Source organism: Miniopterus schreibersii (genome assembly GCF_964146895.1).
Source record: "Miniopterus schreibersii genome assembly, chromosome: 11".
Taxonomy (NCBI): Eukaryota; Metazoa; Chordata; class Mammalia; order Chiroptera; family Miniopteridae; genus Miniopterus; species Miniopterus schreibersii.
In genome coordinates, this window is record NC_138111.1 from 63,978,429 (window position 1) to 64,002,444 (window position 24,016).

Below are 24,016 nucleotides of genomic sequence, written 5' to 3' on the forward strand. Positions count from 1 at the left end.
CTGAGGTGTGAGCGCAAAACCTCCTTGGCCACTGCTCCCACCTCTCCCACCGCCCCAGGGCAGGGCGGCTGAGGTGTGAGCGCAAAACCTCCTTGGCCACTGCTCCCACCTCTCCCACCGCCCCAGGGCAGGGCGGCTGAGGTGTGAGCGCAAAACCTCCTTGGCCACTGCTCCCACCTCTCCCACCGCCCCAGGGCAGGGCGGCTGAGATGGGAGCGCAAAACCTCCTTGGCCACTGCTCCCACCTCTCCCACCGCCCCAGGGCAGGGCGGCTGAGGTGTGAGCGCAAAACCTCCTTGGCCACTGCTCCCACCTCTCCCACCGCCCCAGGGCAGGGCGGCTGAGGTGTGAGCGCAAAACCTCCTTGGCCACTGCTCCCACCTCTCCCACCGCCCCAGGGCAGGGCGGCTGAGATGGGAGCGCAAAACCTCCTCTCCGCTGCTCCCACCTCTCCCACCGCCCCAGGGCAGGGCGGCTGAGATGGGAGCGCAAAACCTCCTCTCCGCTGCTCCCACCTCTCCCACCGCCCCAGGGCAGGGCGGCTGAGATGGGAGCGCAAAACCTCCTGGTCCGCTGCTCCCACCTCTCCCACCGCCCCAGGGCAGGGCCGCTGAGGTGTGAGCGCAAAACCTCCTCGGCCACTGCTCCCACCTCTCCCACCGCCCCAGGGCAGGGCGGCTGAGGTGTGAGCGCAAAACCTCCTTGGCCACTGCTCCCACCTCTCCCACCGCCCCAGGGCAGGGCGGCTGAGGTGTGAGCGCAAAACCTCCTTGGCCACTGCTCCCACCTCTCCCACCGCCCCAGGGCAGGGCGGCTGAGATGGGAGCGCAAAACCTCCTCTCCGCTGCTCCCACCTCTCCCACCGCCCCAGGGCAGGGCGGCTGAGATGGGAGCGCAAAACCTCCTGGTCCGCTGCTCCCACCTCTCCCACCGCCCCAGGGCAGGGCCGCTGAGGTGTGAGCGCAAAACCTCCTTGGCCGCTGCTCCCACCTCTCCCACCGCCCCAGGGCAGGGCGGCTGAGGTGTGAGCGCAAAACCTCCTTGGCCGCTGCTCCCACCTCTCCCACCGCCCCAGGGCAGGGCGGCTGAGGTGTGAGCGCAAAACCTCCTCGGCCACTGCTCCCACCTCTCCCACCGCCCCAGGGCAGGGCGGCTGAGATGGGAGCGCAAAACCTCCTCGGCCACTGCTCCCACCTCTCCCACCGCCCCAGGGCAGGGCGGCTGAGGTGTGAGCGCAAAACCTCCTGGTCCGCTGCTCCCACCTCTCCCACCGCCCCAGGGCAGGGCGGCTGAGATGGGAGCGCAAAACCTCCTCGTCCGCTGCTCCCACCTCTCCCACCGCCCCAGGGCAGGGCGGCTGAGATGGGAGCGCAAAACCTCCTGGTCCGCTGCTCCCACCTCTCCCACCGCCCCAGGGCAGGGCGGCTGAGATGGGAGCGCAAAACCTCCTGGTCCGCTGCTCCCACCTCTCCCACCGCCCCAGGGCAGGGCCGCTGAGATGGGAGCGCAAAACCTCCTGGTCCGCTGCTCCCACCTCTCCCACCGCCCCAGGGCAGGGCGACTGAGATGGGAGCGCAAAACCTCCTCTCCGCTGCTCCCACCTCTCCCACCGCCCCAGGGCAGGGCGGCTGAGATGGGAGCGCAAAACCTCCTTGGCCACTGCTCCCACCTCTCCCACCGCCCCAGGGCAGGGCCGCTGAGATGGGAGCGCAAAACCTCCTTGGCCACTGCTCCAAATTAAGGTGTTAGGGGGGACCTAATACCGTCCTGGTTAAGAGTGTTTATCTTTATCCTAAGAAAACCTTGAGAAATATTTTGGAGAATACACCAGACGAAGATCGATTTCTCTTCCCTAACAAGACTGTTAATAGAAAAGCTCAACAGAACAGTATTTGGAAAAGATTCACATGCAGAATGAAACTGTAAAAGTAAGAAATGTAGGTAAGAGGAAAAGTAAGAATATATCATTGAAAATATTTATTATAGGAGAGAGATAGGAACCTTTATATTCTCTTTTCTATAATTATAAATTTTAAATAAACAACTCCACTTGAGATCAAGGGAGACTGGTAAATCCTTATCAGTGTCTATATCCATATGCACATCCACCCACACCTATAACTATATCTATACCTCCCTCCTTCTCTTTACTTATCTGAAGAAATAGGGAGAGAATGAAAGAGAAAAAAATATAATTAATATCACAAACATTATAGGAGAGGAATACTACAGAAAATGTAAGAAATAATGATAAAGTAGATATTTTAAACAAAGGACAAAGAGGGAAAGAGATTAGTTATAATATTTAAACACTGAATGTTCAAAATTTTGTAAGAAGAGAGTAAACAGGAAGCAGATTAGAAGTTCCAGTTACGTAGACATCACAGAAACTTGCAATTTCAATGGAAAATAAGCTGACATCTTATAAACATTTTTTTCTTTCTCATTTTGATCTGTTTTTATTTTCTTAAAATTTGTTTCCTTGGTATTTCAAAAGTAAAGAATCCTATAAACACTAAGGCAAAATAATAATAATAATAATAATAATAATAATAATAATAATTAAGGTTATCTACAAAGAGGAGTAGAATTAGGCCACTTACAAAATTATTCTCTAAAATGTTGAATTCCAGCAGATAATGAACATTAATTATAAAATTTTATAGTAAGTTAAAAGGGTCTGTAATTTCTTTAATTGTCAAATTTGTCTTTTGCTTATTAAGGCAACTGAAAGCAGTTCTCAGATATGGAAGGGCTCAAAGTAATGTTAGCCATAATTTTTTCCTAAAATACTTATTATTCAAAATATATTCTAGGCAATAAAATTAGTTCCAAGCAGTGCCAGAGATGTGAGAGCTGAGCAGTCACTGGGCAAAAACAAACAAACAAAAGATAGGTAGATATATATAAATGATAGATGATCCATAGATGATAGATAGATATAGATAGATGATAGATGATGATAGATAGATAGATGATAGATAGATGATGATAGATGATAGATAGATAGATGATAGATAGATAGATAGATGATAGATAGATAGAGATGATAGACAGATGATAGATTAGATGAGACAGATGATAGATGATGATGACAGATGATAGATAGGTGATAGATTGACAGATGATAGATATAGATAGATGAAGATAGATGATAAATGATAGATAGATATAGATAGATAGATGATAGATTAGATAGGTAGATAGATAGATAGATGATAGATAGATAGATAGATAGATAGATAGATAGATAGATAGATGATAGATAGATAGATGATAGATAGATGATGATAGATGATGATAGATGATAGATAGATGATGATAGATAGATAGATGATGATAGATAGATGATGATAGATAGATAGATGATAGATAGATAGATAGATAGATAGATAGATAGATAGATAGATGATAGATAGATGATAGATAGATAGATAGATAGACAGACAGACAGACAGACAGATGATAGATAGATAGATAGATAGATAGATAGATAGATAGATAGATAGATAGATAGATGATAGATAGATAGATGATAGATAGATGATAGATAGATAGATAGGTAGATAGAGTGACCAAAGAGATACTAAGTAACCAAAAGAGACGCTTCATACAATATGCATTCTGGAAGGCCAGGACTGCTACAGAAAAATAGACTCCATAGAAGTGGTTAAGGACTATTGAAAAGAGAAGTGAAAGTCTGTATTCCTTCTAAAAGGGAAACAGATGGGAATTACAAGGGCCCCAGTGCACCCAATAAGCATCGTCTAACCATTTTCTTGTTTTGTTCTTAGTACCATGTCCAAGTCAGAGGAAAGTATCTGAGTCTAGCCAATGGCTCTAGTTTTTAAAAAACTGAGAGAATGAAAATATTACTGTAGACAAATAGCAGACACTGTAAAAAGAGGCTACTGAAAAACAGGAAAAAATAGAAAAATGACTTTACTATATAACAGACTAGAGGAAAGTCTTACGTGGAAGTAAACAAAATTGCCAAGGCTGCGAGGTACAGGCAGAAAACGCAGGCGGAAGATAGGAAAGGTGAGGAAAACGGCAGGAGGAAGACGACCACGGCTGTGGCGCAAACTCAGCTGGGCCCACTGCATAAAGCCACCTGCCCTTAAATAATTCACCTTCCTTCTAAAAGGAAACATTCAAATGCAAGGCTGTATAAGAGGTGCACGTTTAACATGCTCCTGGTTTTCTTTAAACGGACCCGGCCTGGCAGCACATTAACCTGCCACTTGCCTTGCCTGGGAGAGCATGAGGATATGAAACTGTGGGCATCTAAGACATTCCCCGTTAGCGCACAGTGAACGACGCAAATTAATTACATGTGGAGATCAAATGTTTTCCTTTTTAGTTCTGTTTGAAGCAACCTGTATAATTAGTGCTGTTCTGTTATCTCAATACCATGCTGCGGTTGCAAAAATAAATGCAGTCATTATGTTGACATTTTGAATTATTTAAGTAAATACATTTTCATAAAAAAACATAATCTGGTTAAGAAATTTACCATAATAAAGAATTCAGGAATGAAAATGATAGGAGTAAGTATGGAGTCTACGTATAGGGTTCCAACTCAAACTCTCTCTATGGCTTTGGGTAATTATTAACCCCTCTAGGCCACAGAATAGTACTTGTAAAATAGGGTTAACAGGCCCTGGCTGGGTAGCTCAGCTGGAGCATTACCCCCATACGCCAAGGTTGCAGGTTCATACTCCAGTCAGGGCACATACAAGAAGCAATAGGGTTTAACAACAGTAACGTCTAAAAAACACTTAAATAAGATAATGCATGCAAAAGTTTTAGACAGAGCAAATGACAAGCAATCACTAAATATCATATTATATTGCAATTATTTGTTACATAATAATTACTTTGTCTATAATAGGCTTGTTTGAAAAATTATTACCGTTAAATATTTGAATAGAACATATTTACACTTAATTTTTAGTTCAGATGCCTTTCAAAACAAAATTGAAAGAGAAATAATAGTATTATCATCATTAACAGAATAAATAATTAAAATACTTAGCATTATATCTCAGAAAACATCTTAACCTAGAATGGCTACCAAATGTAATTAAATAGGACGGATGCACACACAGTGTTCGGATAGCCACTGCTCTAACAAATATCTCCAGCAAATGTGCCAGGGCAGCATCAGAAATATTAATGCATAAAATGTAAGTTCACTCAACATTCTGGAGGAAAATGAGTTACTTCTCTCCAAGCGCAATGTAACTGCACATCATCAATTCTGGAAACCACACTATTTGCTTTAAGGATCTAAAGAACTCAGATCTCTTGAAAGATTTACAGCGTTATCTACTCAGGCTATTCATTTATATTCTAGCCACTGTAGAGTCTGCGGTATTTGGATGGAGAAATAAAAATAAATATAGTTTTCTTCTTCTGAAAGGTTAAATATGCTTTTTCATTAAATTAATTCTTCCAAAATTCATGCAAATTGAAGTGTAGAAAGGCGTCGAACAGCAATATAAAAATGCACAGCCTGAGTGACCAGGAATTACACGGCCTCCACGGATTTCTCATCCTGCTGCCCAGTCAACTTTATTCCCACTCAGGTCTAGCTTTTGCTCATCCCCCCGAACTTCCGTTTTAATATTATCAGGGGACAGCTTTGTTCCGCAGGAAGAAACACGCCATTTGAAATCATGCAGGTGTTACTTTCATGAGCATTTCTTTCTCACACAAGGCTGTGAACCTGATGCTGCTGCTTACTGCAGGTTTGTTTTTCTCACACCCAACTCTTAGATTGGGCTGCAGCTACTGAGGGCACAGCCTCTGCAATTAGTCGCCACTGATACCTGTGTGAATTTAGAGGGCCCCTTAAACTCAGCCTCGGGGCAGAGACCGAGAAAGGGAGAACGAGAGCCTGCACTTCGTGACTTCCTGCGAATTAAATGCGATAACTCACTGGATGCTCTTGCGAAGCTCCTGGCACCCGCTGAACAATCTATGAACATTAGTTATTACCGTGTAGTTTCTACGCTCAGTGAATGAAGTGATATCAACTGCGTCCCGCACTTTGCCTCATTCATCACAGAGCATGTGGGAGAGATGATTCCCACTGCGGTTGCCCATGCTCATTTCACCGACTGCGGCCCTTCCACGCACCCCGGGGCCCAGGCTCTGTGCTTCCCAACCACCGTCATCTCTGGGGCCCGGGGCCACGCCTGGCACACAGCGAGCAGGGCACGCAGTCACTGTAACTGTTCCACTATCCTCTCTGGCACTTTTCAGTAGCTCTGCTCACACATTTCAGCTGCAGATACTCTGGTATTTCTGTTAGTAACTTTCCTGAGGTTTGATGTATCTTCAGTTTATAAATTCTCCACCATCTCTGGAGAACTCTACAAAGAAGGTGGTAAATAAAGTCTGAAGACTAACTGGTTAGCAAATAAATATTCATTTTTAACAATTCCTAGGAGTACTTGAAAAGCTCCTACTTTATTTTTCATAAGTATTTTGTAATTTTAGTTTTCAAATGATTCATTTATTTCCTGGGAGCCATTCCATACATCAAAATGCTGAAAGAGCTGGATTATTAGTCTCAAATAAAAATGTAAGTTATTATGTTGACACTTATTCCCTTCATTTCCACCTCACTTTGCCTGCCTAAGCCCACTTACTTCCCCACACACATCAAGTCGGGCGTGAAGTGCCAACTCTCTATGCTGTGCAGGAAAAAAAACCTCTGAAGAAAAGTGAACACAATGAAATAACATAAATGAAATAACAAAATAATAAAACATAAAAGTTTACATTTGAATTCCAAAAGTAAAATCGATTTATTTGCTCATTATAGAAATGCCTACTTCTGGGATATTTGGCCTCAGCTATGTTGAGTAAGGCAGGAGGAAACTAGCTGGACAATTTCTGAGCACACACTTTTCCATTAAAATGAGACATCTGGGGGGAATGTTTCCATGTTCTGAAAACTTGATTAGTCTTACTAGGATGTTGATTAAGAAATTCTGAAACTTACATATCAACTTTGTTATATCTTCTGCAACAACTGAATGAAAATACTTATTGTACCATTATAATTTATAAGTATACTATTTAAATCAAATACTTTCTGAAAAGTATACATATATTTCCTGAAAACAGAAACATCTTTGAAAGCCTATATAGTAGGGATGCTATCCACAGTTTATTTCCAGTTCATAAGTACATTTCTTTAAAACTCAACTTGTAAATTATTGCTTCCCTAAGAGGAAAAGAATGTGCCATATAACACACATTGCTACAAAAAAAAGATATATGAGGGGGAAGAGGGAGAGAGGGAAAGGTGGAGGGAGAATGAGAGACAGACAGACCATAGGGCTTGCTGGAAGAAACAGAGCCTAACCCTGGAGCCTACAATGATCAGAAAGAAGAGAACTGGCCAGAAACCATCTAGGCCACTGCAGAATCCAGTGGGGAAATAACTAGATCTTAATAAAATTCCATACAAAGATGAGGAAGTTGATGGTTATAAAATGGAGATGTTTAGAAATAGTGTGTAATATTTAGTCACCTTTGGTACCTAATGGGTTGGAAGAAGAGGTTCAGCTCTACTAAGTCACCCACCAAATACATTTTGATAATTCTAGGCCAAGGCAGGGCCTGCCATTGTCATGACCTACCCAAGATGCCAGGGGTTGAGGGCAACAGGGGACAGGCAATTAGGCAGAATATGGGATCCTCTGGATCAGGAAAGCAGGTAGCTGAGAACCTGCTACAGGAGGTAGAGAGGTGGCAGGAGGCAGGCCCTTGGAGCACAGGCTCCAGGCCTCAGACGCATGCTTCATTGTCTAAATGGACATCACTTATGAATAAAACTCAAAGAGAATATCATTAAGAATTGCACTCATCCTGGCCAGCATGGTTCAGCAGTTAAGCATCGACCTAGAATCCAGGAGATCACAGTTCAATTCCCAGTCAGTGTACATGCCCAGGTTTGGGGCTCAAGCCCCAGTAGGGGGTGTGCAGGAGGCAGCTAATCAAAGACTTTCTCATCATTGATGTTTCTATCTCTCTCTCTCTCCCTCTCCCTTCCTCTCTCTGAAATCAATATATTTACTAATAAAAAATAATAATAATTGCATTCAAGCCCTAGCTGGTTTAGCTCAGTGTTTAGAGTGTCAGCCTGTGGACTGAAGGGTCCCAGGTTCAATTCCAGCCAAGGGGACATACCTCCATGGCAGACCTAATCCCTCGCCCCAGTTGGGGCACATGCAGGAGGCAACCAACTGATGTCTCTCTCTCACATCAATGTTTCTCTCTCTCTTTCTCTCCCCCTTCCGCTATCTCTGAAAATCAATGGAAAAAATATCCTCAGGCGAGGATTAAAAAAATAATCACACTGCATTCAAGAACTACATTTCAAAATGGCAACTACAGAGGATTAATCCCAAGTGTGAGGGCCCGTCTGAATCTGGGGCCATGTGCAACTGCACTGGGCGCATCAAAGTGACGCCCTGGTGCTGAGCAGTGTTCCATGCACAGGGGATACAGGATTGGTTAAAAAAAGAAGACAAAAACCTCACCAACACGAAGTCTGTATCCTAGCCAAGGAGAGGACCTTCAACAAAACCAACACATTTTATAATGTTAGAAGATGAAAAATTTTATGAAGAAAAATAAATCATGAAAGGAAGGATATGGAGTCGTGAGCATAGCAATTTCAAATCAGCGGCCCAAGGACAAGGTCTTACTGAGCGACTGACAACTGTGCAAAACTGGAAGGCTACAAACAGGCGAGACTATGGGTATCTTCGAGAAGTTGCAGGTAGAGCGAAGGAGGAATCCAGAGCTGAGGCATGCACAGGCTGTTTGAGAAAACAGGAAGGGCCTCATAGTGTACTGGGCGAGAGTGAATACAATGAAAAGCAATAGAGCAACTGAAGATGACGCCCAATTTTAAAGGACTCCAGGCCGGGTGTCCTGCAAGCCTAATCTTTGAAAGGACTTTAGCTTTTACTTTGAATGAGCAAGGGGGCACTAACGCGTTTTCTAAAAACTGAACTGATTTCTCTGTCTTTTAAAGGAAGCTCTCTGGCTGCTTATTGCGTACAGGCGGCAGTGGTGCCAGAGGAGAAGCAGAGAGCCGTAGATCGCTGTTGCAACGATCCAAGCACAAGGCGGCTGCCGGTGCTCCAGCCATTATACTCATATCCCCGGCGGCAGCCATTAAGAAGCGCAGGGCAGGAGTTGCAAATCATCGTGGGGATGTAAAGTACAGCACAGGGAATATAGTCAGTCATACTGTAATAACTACATGGTGCCGGGGGGACTGGAAATATCAGTAAGATCATTTTGTAAAGTCTATGACTGTCTAACCACTATGCTGTACACCTGAAACTAATACAAAATATTACTGAATGTAAACCGTAATTTTTTAAAAAATTAAAAATAAATAAAAATAAAATAAAGAAGATATGCTATTTTAAGAAACTAAGAGAAGGTCAAGCCCATTTAACTTTTTTTTTTTTTTTGAGGACAGAGAAGAGGGAGAGAAAGAGAGAGAGAACTGCACAAGGGCCAACTTTTGAGGAATTTTACGATAAGACAGTAGCATAAGAAGAGGCAGAGCAGGAAATCGTGATGAGGCAATCAGAAGGAACGGAATCTTTCCCCAAGCCTTGGAGAACAAGAATGATCTGCTTAGTTTCTAAAATCACTGGGATATGGGACCGTGCCATTTTAATTGACTCATAAGGTACAGTAACCAATGGGGCAGAGATTTGGAGATGTCCAAGCAACAGATATCTTTCCACACTTCTCTGTCCCTCCAGAAGGGCTTTTTACTTTCTTTATTCATAACGAGAAGGGGCATAAAATTTCAGAATACGTAACTGAAAACTTTGTACCTAGTTACATATGTGTGATTCAGATGGGAAATTAAAGAAAGCTGGACTTCTTAAAGAAATATATTTCTCAGAACAGGGTCTGCAACCCATTCTAAACAAATGTGCTTTTGTATATGACATCTGCCAAGTTGTCCAAACAAATCATTTATCAATATTCCTGTCTAGAAATATTAATCACTATCTGATAATCCTTCTCCCTTATAAAAAATGTTTTGTTGCTCATCTCCTATATTTACATCCATGCTGTTAAAATCACTTAAAAGTTGTAGGAAGTATTTTACAGTAAGTCTAAACAGACTTAATAGCTGTACCAACATCTAATAAGCAGATTGCCACGTTGGATCGTCTACACCTACCTAAGTCTATAGGTAAAGCATATCTTCAACTTTACTAAAAATCTTTTGGTCTTTCTGGGAATCTAACAAAGGAGAGAAGAGGAATATGTTAAGTTCACTTGGACATCTCCTTGATAAACTTCATTAACAGCCTCTATCAATAAAATCCCACCATCTTCTAAAGTAACACTATAGGTAAGTTTAATCAAACATGTATTTCCATATTATAGCTATTTCCCAGACTGCCCTTTACTCCTAGAGACAATGAACCTCAAAACCCAAATCTGAAAGTCCAAAACCCCCAAACTAACAAGGAGGACATCTTAATGTAAAGGAGGAACTTTTACAAACTGATTCAGGGCATGGAGGAGACTGAGCGAGTTTGAATAACTGCACCCTCACCTTCCAGCTTTGCAACCTTGAGAAAAAAGTTAATTTTTTTTTCGTTAAAGAAAGCATGTAAAAATTATGTTTATTTTTCTGAATATAATAATAATGTATGATCCTTACTGAAAAAATTAAAGAATGCTATAAAGAAGAAAATTTTTAAAATTGTCCCTTTAACTCATACATGACCATTATTAACACTTGATCCACCCTTGATGATAATTTTTTTAACCTGGAGTTCTCAATTCAGGCCTCTGTACCTGAAGTTCCATTGGCTCCTTCAGGACATGTGTGGCTTAATATCTTCTCTGCAGAAAAAGCTTTAAACTAGGTATTCCCTCAGACATTAATTTATGGTTTGAAGGTGAATTTTGGTTTGGAAAAATAACCTGTAAGCCTAAAGATTGAATTCCTATTTCTACAAAACACACCAGAGCTCAACACTCAGTGAAAATTAAAGCAATGATTTTTCCCCAGCTGTGGTTTCCTATCCTTTAAATTCGTGTCTCCAGGGAAGATCTGCTTTCAGTCACTGTGGCTGTGGCTTATGCAATAACAACCTTAAAACTGTGACAGAAACTAATACCAATTGCTGTAAGTAAATATAAAGGGTATGTTAAAGATAAAAATAATCTCAGTCTAATCTGGTAGTTTGAAAAACCTCAACTGTTATCTATTGGCTACCAGGACACACCCTAAAAAGTTGTAATCTAATAGTTAGGGGAAAAGTTCTAAATTTCCTTTAAATAAGAACTTCCAGGAAATTCTGACCCAACTAGCATATAGAACCACTTTGAGGAGCCACTGATTTAGTCTACCTGATCTGCTTTATAGTTCTTTCCCCATTTTCATATTTCACAATGCTGTGAATTGTGTGAGCCAAAATTTTAGATGCTGAATGTTGTTAATGGCATTAGTATCCTATTTCATACTGAGAAATGTACAGCAAATGTCAGGAAGAACCCAGGACTGGGGAGTCAGTCTCAAACTTTTTCATACAGAAGCAAGCATTTTAAAAGTGCATGTCCTGCTCAGCTGGTGTGCCTCAGTGGTTGAGTGTTGACCCACGCACCAAGAGGTCACTGGTTTGATTCCAGGTCAGGGCACATGTCATGGTTTCAGGCTCAATCCCCACTACAGGGTGTGCAGGAGGCAGCTGATAGATGTTTCCTCTCAGCAATGTTTCTCTCTCTTCCCTTCTCCCTTCCTCTCTTTCTAAAATCAATAAAAACTTTTTTTTTTTAAGTGCATGTTCTGGGCTCTATTTCCAGAGATATCATTTTGTAGACATTGACTCAATCGTTTGTAACTTTAAAATATCCAAGGGATCCTAATGCAACATTTCTTTGAGAAACACTGAATTAGAGAATGTTCAGTTTGCTTTGGGTGATTAAGACCATTAGGAAGCAGGCTCCATATATCATTCATATTTAGCTCAGAATTATGTGAAAAATAATAGCAAACTAATAGCATCTGGTCTTTTACAATATCTATTGCCATGTCAATTCAACATACCTTTGCACATGTAACTGTACATGGAGAGGGTGATGAGGAATAGAGAAACATGCGTTTACATATATTGATGTCTGTGTGTGTGTAGACAGACTGGGACAGGGAGAGTGGGAGAGGGAAAATGTTGGTATTATCTAAAGATCAGGTTTTTTCTTTTCTATAAAATTAGCCTATAACAGAGTTTTGTCTTAAAAGAGTTTTGCAAATCTGTTTGACTTCATTAATCTCTCCAGTCATCACACTGGAAAGAGCCCTTTAGAAGACTTTTAACTCTGTAAACAGGTCCTTTGAGGCAATCCTTGGAAAAAATAATTCTAGGATTGATTTTTCTATCATGCTTTGAAATAACATTACTATTGATTGTAAAAGGAAGGTGGCATAAAAATAGTACCGAAAAAACTGGCATAATTTTTTCTTAAAAAGCCCTAATAATGTTAAGTAAATCATTCTGCCGTAGTGCAGAATAATATGAGGTCACAGCAAAGCTAGAATCCTGCTTTGGGTCATTCTATATAGTGTGCAGTAGTTAAATAGTGAAAATCATATTGCCTAATAACATTATTATATATACATAGATTTAAGTTTTTAGAGAGCTTTCATTATTTTCTGGCACTTAAAATGTTTTCTTAAGCAAGAAAACACTTTTTGACTTTTAATTTAGTAGATTATGCTTGGTCTTTCCCATCAGATAATAAATGAGTGTCCTGGGCAGGACCAGGGTAAGCTCGACCACAAAACGTGCACTGCTGTGTCTTCATCTTCCTCTCGCCACCACAGACAGAACCCCAGTTCCTGTGCCCCTACCTTTGTGTACAAAGCTATGTTAGGGGGTAGCTGAAGCACTGAGCACTCCACATTCCAAAGCATGACAGCCTTCAAATGTTATCACCTAAGCAGTGTCTACATCTTTTTACTTAACATTTTCATTTTTAATTAGAATTATAAAAAAATATATTTAATATGTCATGTAAAATTGCAAGAGATTTTTATGAAAAATTTTCACCCTTCCTACTTACTATTTCTCTTCCTCAGAGGCCAGCCCTTTTAACTCTTTCAGCTAATACTTTAGTATTTAAACTATGTTTCTAAATTACATATTTATACTATTGTTTGTTGACTGTCAGTTTTTAAAAAATATCCAGTGTGGATTTAGCTGGTCTCTAACAGGTAAACTTCAAAACACACTTCCCCTTCTTCCATCTCCCCAACAGTTATGTTTGCTAAAGTCAATGTTTGGTGTCAATGATATCTTACATTATAAATAAAATGCTGAAGGGCATTATGATTTCATTTTCTTATGTACAACATTTTATTTTCTTTAATATTTTGTTTGCTTTGTTCTTTGTATCTTAATTGATCAATAACTGACTCCCAAACTACCCTTCATAATTATAAACTTCCTCTTAAAATATTAAAACCCATGAAATATCCTTTGATGTATTTTCTTTGTAAAAATATTTCTTCTAGAGTCCTCAACCTGAGCTGCTGGTTCTCCAAACTCAGGGCAAAGTTGTTATCTTGGGTCCTTTAGTTCCCACGTTTTGGGAGATTCTCTCCTAGTCTAATCCTCTATTTATTAAAATATTGTTCACTCTTTTATTCATTAACTCATTTTTATGGAGTGCCTCTTTCATAGAGTCCTTGGAAAGAGTGCAAGAGTAGAAAATTTTAGATATATTCCAAGTCTAAAACATATCTTCAAACTACTCATAACTATTTGGTTTATTGGTCAAATAGAAAATTCTAGGTTCAAAACAGTACTCCTTCACTATTTTAAAGTAATTTACCCATTGTCCCCTAGATTCTAGTGTGGTTTTTGGAGACAATACCATTTTTATTCCAAATATTTGTAATATGGCCTGTTCTCTCTCAGTACCTATCTATCAATCCGATCAATCTATCTTTTAGGATTTTCTCATTGATCAGATTCTTTGTTTTTTAATCCTTACTCAAGAATATCTTTTCCATTGCTTTTCAGAGAGAGTGGAAGGGAGAGAGAGAAAGAAACATTGATGTGAGAGAGACACATCGATTGGTTGCTTCCCACAAGCACCCCGCCCAGGGCCAGGGATTGGGCCTGCAACCAAGGTGCGTGCCCTTGGCTGGAACTGAATCTGGGACCCTTCAGTCCCAGCGCTGATGCTCCATCCACTGAGCTGAGCTGGCCAGGGCTGACCAGATTCTTTTTGATATGGCTTTTTAATACATTTTCTAGACACTATTAGACCCATTCAATCTGATAATGCATATTATCCAATTCTCCTAAAATTTTATTTTTATTTTATTTTTTAAAAGATTTCTATTTTTTTTTTTTTAATATATTTTTATTGATTTCAGAGAGAGGAAAGGCGAGGGAGAGAGAGAGATAGAAACATCAATGATGAGGGAATCACTGATCGAGCCCACAACCCGGGCATGTGCCCTGACCGGGAATCAAACCCCGATCGCCTGGATCCCAGGTCGACATTCAATCGCTGAGCCACGCCCGGCCGGGCTCTCCTAAAATTTTAAAAAATTATTTGTTTGGTAATTTTCTCCCCTCCAGCTTCTCAGTTCTCTTTCTCTAGAATTTACATCGTTTAGATGCTGAACTACCCATATGTATTCCCTAAAATCATTAATTTTTCACTTCTGCTTTCCATCACATGGTCCTTTTTCCTATTCTTTGAGCATCTCATTTATTTCCAATTCTTTTCTTTTTAATTTCTGCTATCAGATTTTGAATATCCACTTTTTTCTTATCTCCTAAACTTTTATCTTTATCATCTTATTTCTTACATCATAGAATATTTTATTTCCTCTGAGAATATTAATAATTGAGATAGATATGCTTATTCCTGTATTTTGCAATATATATTTCTATAATTTCCTTTACACCTCTTCATTTTGTCTTTGCCTTTCATATTCAAGTGTTTACCTAGATTTCTTGAAGTTCTTTGCTCTGAATTCCTGTTTTGTAGGAAGCCCTGGAAAGCATATTGGAAGCTCTCAATGCAGGAGGTGCACCTTGCAGACTGGTGGTGATCCAGCTCCAGCCTACGTATTTTGATGGGGGAAGGTCTACTGACAGAATATTTAAGAACATTATCTTATACAGGCTTTTATCAAGGAATAAACCCTTCACTCTCCTAATCAGTGATTTTAAGTTTGACAGCAATGGGTAATTGTGGAAAAGACTGGTGAATCTCACAGTTCAGTGTATTGAATTTCACTTAGTATCTCTTTGATCACCTGTGACTGATACGCCAAAGTCCAGATTCCTTCTAGTTTGTTGACAGAGTGAACTTGCTTTCTTCCGCTCACATTGAATGAGGGTAGTTGCCAGCTGTATGGGATTTGAAAAAGGATCAGGTAACAAACAGCACCTTAAACAATTTTTTTAGAAATCGTTTCAACCTTGACCTCCATTTATGGAGATCCCTGTTGCCTCCTCTATGAGCCTTTCCATGGTTAGGTGGTGCGAATTACCGGCCTTCTGAACTACTCTGACTCACAGTTTAGACTCCAAATGTCCCTGTTATTTTAAATCACTGAACTCTCATCTGTCTTCCCACTTGCCCAAATACATTGTAGCCATATCTTCTCTCATTTTCCTAGTCTTTGTGCAACTCTTCTTTTACTGTAGTAATTTTAGTGAGTATTGGGAAAGAACAAAGGTAAAACATGAGTTGAATCTTTTGTCTTCAGTGGAATGATGTGCTTTTAAGTCTCTAAATTTGAATTTAAAACACAATTTACTGATAAAGAAAATATTCTGTATTTCATAACATTACAGTAAACATATGGATGCTTTTGTGTTAATTATGAACAAAGCAACTAGATGTGCTTGATTTCCATTTGAATATTTATATTTATAGTGTGGCTCTTTTATGGATTTATGTAAATTTTGTACATGGCTATCTCTTGTTATTTTAATATTTTTCCTAATTTGTTGAAAATTTATTTTTAAATATATTATCTAGCAAATGTTTTAGCGTTAAAGCTACAGAGACAAAATATTTGTCCATCACTTTCTTTAATTACATCTTTTAGTGATCATATTAGCAGATTTGGGAAAAACAGATATAACAGAAGCAAAATATAATTATATAACTATGAATTACTTAAGTTTAAGTCTATACAAAATTATACAAAACAGAACAAACACTGCAATTATGGAAATAGCCAGAAGTAAATAAACAACTGTTCTGAAACCTTTCCATTCAGTCTGGGGGACATCTAAGTCAATTTTTCTTGTGCCAAATATGGATCATCTTGATCTATCATCACTATCAATAAAATATTGACATGGTACACATTCTCAAAGCTATTAAAGCCAAGTTTTGTTTCATTGCTTCAAGTTCTTTTCTCATTGCTTTTGTCTGCAATAGCACTTTTAGACTATAAGAAAAAATCAGACTGATGGGGTAAATTACAAAGCAGATGCTTGAACTATGCAAAGAAGAAGAGCAGGATCTAGGACCAATGGGATTCTTCCTGGGACCCTCAGGCCATCATACTGAAAATGAGTCAACAATGGTTTGCTGGGGGAATAAAGATATTGACCAACAATGTTATTATGTTAAATAGAAAACTAATTAGCAAGCAGAAACTCTTAAGTGCCACCCTTCTTCCAATCTCTGCCTAGACTCCATGCAGAATAGCTTTCCCTGGCTATGAATCTGGATGACGTCTAGCAATAGAGGAATTCCCAGACAATTCAGTGTAAAGCCAAAGTCAGAACGAAGGTTTTGGTTCCATCAAAGTCAGATGTAAGAAAAATGGAAAAAAAGTATGTGAAAATTGTGTACTTATTCTCTTTGGTGCGGTACAAATCAGTTTCAGCTGCAGATATCTAACAACCAAAAAAGCTACAGAAGCCCAGTGAGACAGACATTTTCTCTCATATAAAAATCCCAATTGTGGCAGACCAGGGTTCGTAGGAACATCATCAAGGACATGGAGGTCTATCATCCTGATGCCACACCCGCTTGGCGTCCTGTGCTCAAGTGTCCTTCAAGGTACAAGAGAGCTTCTGGAGCTCTGCCCAACACACCCAAATCCAGGCAGCAGCGTAGAGGAAGAGTGAGATGATAAAGATCGCTTCTCTCAACTAGGTTAACTCCTTTTGCCACCTTCTATGGTTTCTTAACATGATATTGGCTCAAATTGTGTCTCAATTTCACATCTAGATACAAGGGAGAATGGGAAGTGTTGACAATTAGCTGAGAATATTGAGAGCCAAGCAATATTCAGGACCTGTTACTAAAGAAGGGGGAGAAATGGATATTGTGCAGCAATCAGCAGTCTCAGGAGAAGCTTGCTTTTTCCCCCTTCAACTTTTCCCCACCAACACACAACCTTGCTACATTGATTGCTGACACATAAGCCTCCCTAACTTTGGTCTCTTATTTTCTGCTCCATGGCTTTCCTTTCCTGCCTTGTAACCTTCACGCCCTTTCCATTTCCTTACCTAACCAGAATATAAAATTCATTTTATTAACTATAAGTAATTTCATGTTTATATTAGTTTTAAAAGAAGCAATACTATTTACTTTTTTCTTCTGACGAAACTGATAAACTGAATCAGGATGCTTTTTGTTTATGTAATTGTGCTACCTTACATTGTATTAGCTATAAAGTAAACAAAAAAATTTAACCTTTTTGGTAATAAGGTAAGAACTGCCTGCTGTCTTCTCCGACATCCTTTCAGAATAAAACTTTTATTCTCTGTGTTCATGACTAAGTCTTCTTTGTTCTTCTTTAAAAGTGTTGATTCATTTTGCAAATTCTAGCACTGAATCAAATGTTAAATAAAATGTATCTTTTCACACTTGAGTTTTATACACATAATTATATTGACATACTAATTATGTGATAGTAAAAATATCTTGCAAAAATTATAAGGACTGTGGAATGACAATGTATTACTTGCGATTTCAGAGGAAATAAAAACAAATTCACATTTTTACAGGCCTCATGCCCAGAGGCTCTGACTTGGAATATGTAATGTGGAGTCCAGCAAACTGTGTTTTAAATCAGCATACCAAGGTTTAAGGCAGGATGCCAAATGTAGCCTAAGGAGAAGTAGGGTATAAAGTGATCGGTCAAAGAGAACCTTCCTCATACTCTAAAGATTAAAACTAAACAAAGAGCAGAAAATGTAAAGGTCAATACACCCATGTGAGAGCTTTCTGCTGTTCAAGAGAACATACCTAAAAGGGAGAGTGGTTATAAAAGATAATGAAAGAACTTAATTTTAGGAGCAGATAAAAGAGAAATGATTATGATTTTGCACTCAGAGAGAAACTGAAACCACAGTACTATGTAAAATATGAGAGATTAATTTATAACCAACATAAAATTTAGCAGTGATTATATTTTGTAAGCAGTCAGAAACAGGAGGCGAATTGTGAAAAATATTGCCATCAAATAAGAAAAGCATAATGACAAGGTCATTGACATTTGTTTTCTTCAACAAAGGAAAACAATTTTTGTACTATGTAAAAAAAAAAAAAAAATGCAGCACCAAGAGTTCTCTCTCTTGAGACAATCTCATTACCTATTAGCTCTATAATAACAGACAGTTGTGCTAAGCCTCAGTTGTGTCAACCCTAAAATTAGGCTGAAATTGTTAACTAACTCATGAGAGTGTGATGATGATTATATATGACAATATATGTAAAATATGTAACAGTGTCTACTGCAAGAATTCCAATACTGTTATGCTTACAACATATCCTCTCATATTGTCCAAAGCTGTGATTAAAAAATAAATAATGGTGAAATCAAACAATAAATTCTCATGGTCTACAGGTACCGGGGACAAAAAGAAAAAACAAGGCAACAAAACCCTGCTATGGAAAAGGCTCTGCCTAATCATGGACTAAGAATGTTTTATTACGGAAGGATTCACATTGCCTTCAAGATTTTGGTGACCTTGAAAAAAAGCTTTGAAGTGGAATGTACGTGGAATAATCACTAATAATCCTCTATGAATTACCTAAATTCTCTTCCCTATAGCTACTTTTTAGGAATTATCAACTATTACTCATTCCTATATGTAATCTCCCCTGGAAAACAAGGAAAGACTAGACCCTTTCAAAGAAAATCCTTCATTTATACATCTACTTATCTGATCTCACCATTGGCATGGGTTTGGCTGGACCTGAGAAATTAACTGAGCAATTCTATCCTTAAGATCTTTCCTGCTTGACAACCAATTCATGAACAGGAGAGAATGCCTATTATCTTACCTCACAGCTGAGACCTATTTATGAATTGCCGGAATCGAGTTCACTTGCCTTCTCAAAGCGGGTACAAATCATCCTATTCAATTTCATTTGGTATTTTACAACTGAAACTCATCAATTAGTTAGTTGTTAGAAGGAAACAGCAAGAACCAGAATAGCAGAGCCTTCTGGTTTCATTCAATATAGGACTTCACTAATGTCATGTAAAAATTAAATGGTTGTAATAAATTGTCACCTCTCCGCTGATAGCAACCAAATGTGTATTTCCAACTCAAACATCTCTCTTGAGTTTCACATCAATGAATTAAGTTGCCTCCTGAGTTATTATCAAACTGTAATCTCACACAGGCAACTCCTGTTCAATTTATTCAACCCTCCCCTAAACTGTTCCTTCCCCCTGGCCTTTCTAGAATCAGTTACCAAGCCCTGTATTTTTCCTCTCTGTCTACTTCATTATATTCACACTGGCAGTCTTTCATTGTGGAACTTCATCACCTCTTGTCAAGATTGCTAAAACTGTCTTCCAAATTATTTCCTTTCTCCCAGCTGGTGTCGCTCAGCGGTTGAGCATCAATCTAGGATCCAGGAGACTGAGGTTCAATTCCTGGTCAGGGCACATGCCCAGGTTGCAGGCTTGATCCTCAGCAGGTGATGTGCAGGAGGCAGCCGATCAATTAGTCTCTCATCATCAATGTTTCTGTCTCTTTCTCCCTCTCTTTTCCTCTCTCTGAAATCAATAAAGACATATAAAAAATTTTATTATTTCCTTTCAGTATTGCTCCTACACCAATTTATCTTCCAAACTACCACCAAAATGATGTTTTAAACATTTCTGAAATTCTCCCGTTGGTGGAACATCTTCCAATGTCTGTCCATAGCAGAAACGATAAAGGGCCATGTTCTTGGCATCATACATTCTTATACCTCTATAATCTCATTCCAGCCTAACTAGACAGGATCAACTCCTGCCATTACGGACAAACCTACAAACCAAGGATCTCCTCCCCCCTGTAATTAAACAAATTTAGGTTTATTTAGCTTCTTGCAGCAAGTGAGAAGACATGTTAGAGAAACACTGGTGTGTCTCTATAAAACAGAGTTAGGAAAAGCTTATTACAGCATTTGGACTCAAGCTGAGAATTCTAAAGAAGATTTTGAAACATGTTGGTAATTTGGGATGGGATGCTGTCAGATAGCAGGAACAAGTCACTGGTTATTTTCGTATTATTTATCTAGGGGGCAGGGGTTTCAAAGCAGAGCTAGAATTGCCACTGGTAAAGAAACAGCTGTCACTCATGATTTCCTGAAGAAGGAGATTTCCAACTGTCCTTTGCTTTTACTCTATTGTGGTCTCACAGTGGCCTTGTCTGAGTATTGATTATTTTCTGAGAAAGTTGTTTATGTTTAGTTGGGAACTCTATGGCCAAGCTGTCAACTTCCAGCAGTGAGCTGCTAGAGTCATTTTGCACTTTCTCACTACCCATGTCAAGTTCTACATCCTGGTTTATCAAACAAGGTGCAGCCCCCTGTGTGTTTGTCCTAGTTTGAGTCTTGACAAAAGTGGTCTCAGGGCTTGAAAAATCTCAACTGCATCCATTCCAGGGCTTTCTTCTACTCTTTTCCTCCTCTTATGTACATACCTGTGTTAAGAAGTGGAAGAAATATATGCATATATTTATACTAATTTTAAAAAATATAAACCACATAAAATGAAGTAAAATAAAGTGATAAAATGTCTTCACTAATCAATTCACAAGCCATACTATTCTTCTTCCCAGTTTCAAAATGAGAATAAAGTTGTTCTAGTCAAGATAAACACCTTGAAAAAATAACATCCAAACAGCATAGAGTCTAAAAGTTATTGATTTGGATTTCAGAGGGTTTTATAATATACTTAACAACATTAACTGTTTATTCCTGTGTCTTTTTGGAGCTATATCTTAAAGGGAAATGATTTTTCCAATTCAACTACTCTATACATAAGATTTTTAAAGGAACTAATCTTGATTTGGAAATCAAATTCTCTAAAGATATGTCAAGACAATATATTTTGGAAGTATCTATAGAAAGCATCTTCATAAGCTGCAGTGGCTGGGTTAAGTGCACTGGAATACACAGTGTTATTTACAAGATTTTTTTTTTTTTTTTAAAGTTCACCAGAGTACTATTAGCAGTAGCTTGAAATTGAAAACATTTTGCAATGCTTTAAATTCCTCTAAAGAACCCTGTTCTATAAGTAATAAATCTTCATTACCACTTGATGTAACCAGTGTAACACCATTTCAAGAAACTCTAAAAAGGGTGATGAAACGAAACAGGAATTATCGGAATAATGTTAGCGCAGGGTACAGAGAATGAGGCGTCAATAACCATTCTGAGTCCACTAACAGAACCTTTAGGAAGCTGAGAGGTTAAAAGCAGACTGACAATGAAAAGCCCAATTAAACCAGGCCTTAAAGTGTGGGCACCGCTCAGCTCCCTCGCGGAAAAATCCAAACGGAATACAAATACCATACAATAAGTACTATTAATCTGAAAACGCAATACAGTAACATGCTAAGGATACTAGAGAGTCACTTGGGCAAACCGAACTACAAGGCAATTTAAAGTTAAAGCACCGAGAGCAACAATGCGGCTGGGAAATTGAAAGGAAACATGAAACCGCTCTGAACCAGTCCCTGCTCCCGTTAAAGAAGTGCAATCACCACTAATACAGTTGCTGCTAATAATTACACCAAACAGTAATAAGTACACTATGAAACAGAAAAGCAATGCAAATATTAAGGAAACAGTACCGCAGTTTAAAAATAGTAGAGTACCAGCAAATTCAGGGCCTGCAACTCCCCCGGACACCCAACAGGGCCGCGAGAACAGGTTCCGGAAGTGACGCAGCAGCGCGCCGCTTCCGGTGTGCGGGCGAGGTTGCGCACGCACCTCGGCGGAGCCGGCGCACGTGCACGAGGCCGCGCCTTCCCGGCCCCGGCTGCCCGGTGTTTCCTGCCCGGGGCGCCCTAGGTTAGCGTGGCGGGAAGTGTCCGAGAGGCGCCCCGTGTTCCTGGAGGTGAAGGGTCGGCGGACCCCCTGCAAAGCCGCGGGACCCCAGGTGCTGCCGCGCGGTGAGGAAACGGACGCCTCGCGGTGCAGGCCCGGGTTTCGGTGTGACGCCGTGTACCTTCCCGTGCCCCCTGCTTGCTCTTCTGTTGTATCCCCAGCCCTGGACCCTGGGACACTCTAAACAGTGCGCTTCAGCTCAGGATACATGTTTTTTCTCTTTACAGGTTCAAAACAAAAAAAGAGAGAAGAGATGGAATCTTACATCTTCCCATAATGGATTAACTAGGACATCATCAACAAAGAACTTCAACTGAAAACACAGAACAGATACGAGCTACTTATAAACAGTTCATACGGAAAAATTTTTCTCTCTCTGACAAATTAACGAGAAGGATTTACAGGTAAAGGTAAAAAACTGAGCCAGGTGATACCTGGTTATCCAGAACAGAGCTTAAGTTCGACTTTGAATTTACCTTGAGAAGAACGAATCCTAATGTAAAGTTAAATGTTAATCAGAAGATGTACAGATCATTTGAAATGGGATAAAACCTTCCTCGGAGAGTAATTACTTTAAAATTATAATTGGCTTAAGAGCAGCACCAATTACAAATGGGTTCTTGCTCAACCAGAACTAAATACCTATAAGCAAAGCCACCCCTAATCCCATACTGGATTAATCTATGTATGCAGAGAAAAATTAACATAAGTAAATACTTTTTTGCATAATCCCTTATAAAAATGAATAAGCCACTAATAGAGAATAGAAAAAAGTAAAATTTGAATGTATTAGTTTAATATACTGTTAACCTATAACATAAATTCAGTAATGAAAGTTTAAAAGAAGTTAAAGTAACTTAATAAACATTCAGCCTTCTATTTACTAAAATAATCCATAAAACTTAAATTTGTTCATTGAATATGAAAATTAGTTATCTAAGTAACCAAAGAAAGCATAACCTGAATTATTTTGGTTTAGGTGACCTCAGAGGGTAGGATTAATTGGACATCCTGTGAACTAGATACTTTGGAATAATTTCATATATTGTAAAATATTATTAAGGAAAAGAATGTTTCACTTGCATAAAAATAGTCTGAGCTGCACTATCAATCAGAATTTTAGGCTATATTATATACCACATAATAATTGTACCCTGGTATTGAAATAGATGTGCAAGGATATCTCATTTCTGCAACTGTAATTATACTATGTAACAAGAATGAAGAAATATATGACCACAACCTATGCTCTGAGCCACAGGCTTTATTTTCATACTTACTGTGAACAGGTAAACAGGCATTAATGAATTGGTTATTATATAGTGTTCTATAAGATACACATTATGTTGTTGCTGATTTCTATCACATCTAGCTATAGAAGCAGTATTCACTGTCATAGATGTCTTTGTTGACTGCTTCCCATTATTTCCAAGGTGTATGCTATACCCTATATGAGGCAAAGGCCAACAGTTATTTGTAGGCATTAATTTAAATTTCCCCCAAATTTTCTTGGCCTTTCCAGTATGTAGTGATGATATGTAGCCTATATTGATGCTAACACAACACGGAATACTCTCATCGATGGAATCATTAGTTCACTAATAGCAGTGATAAT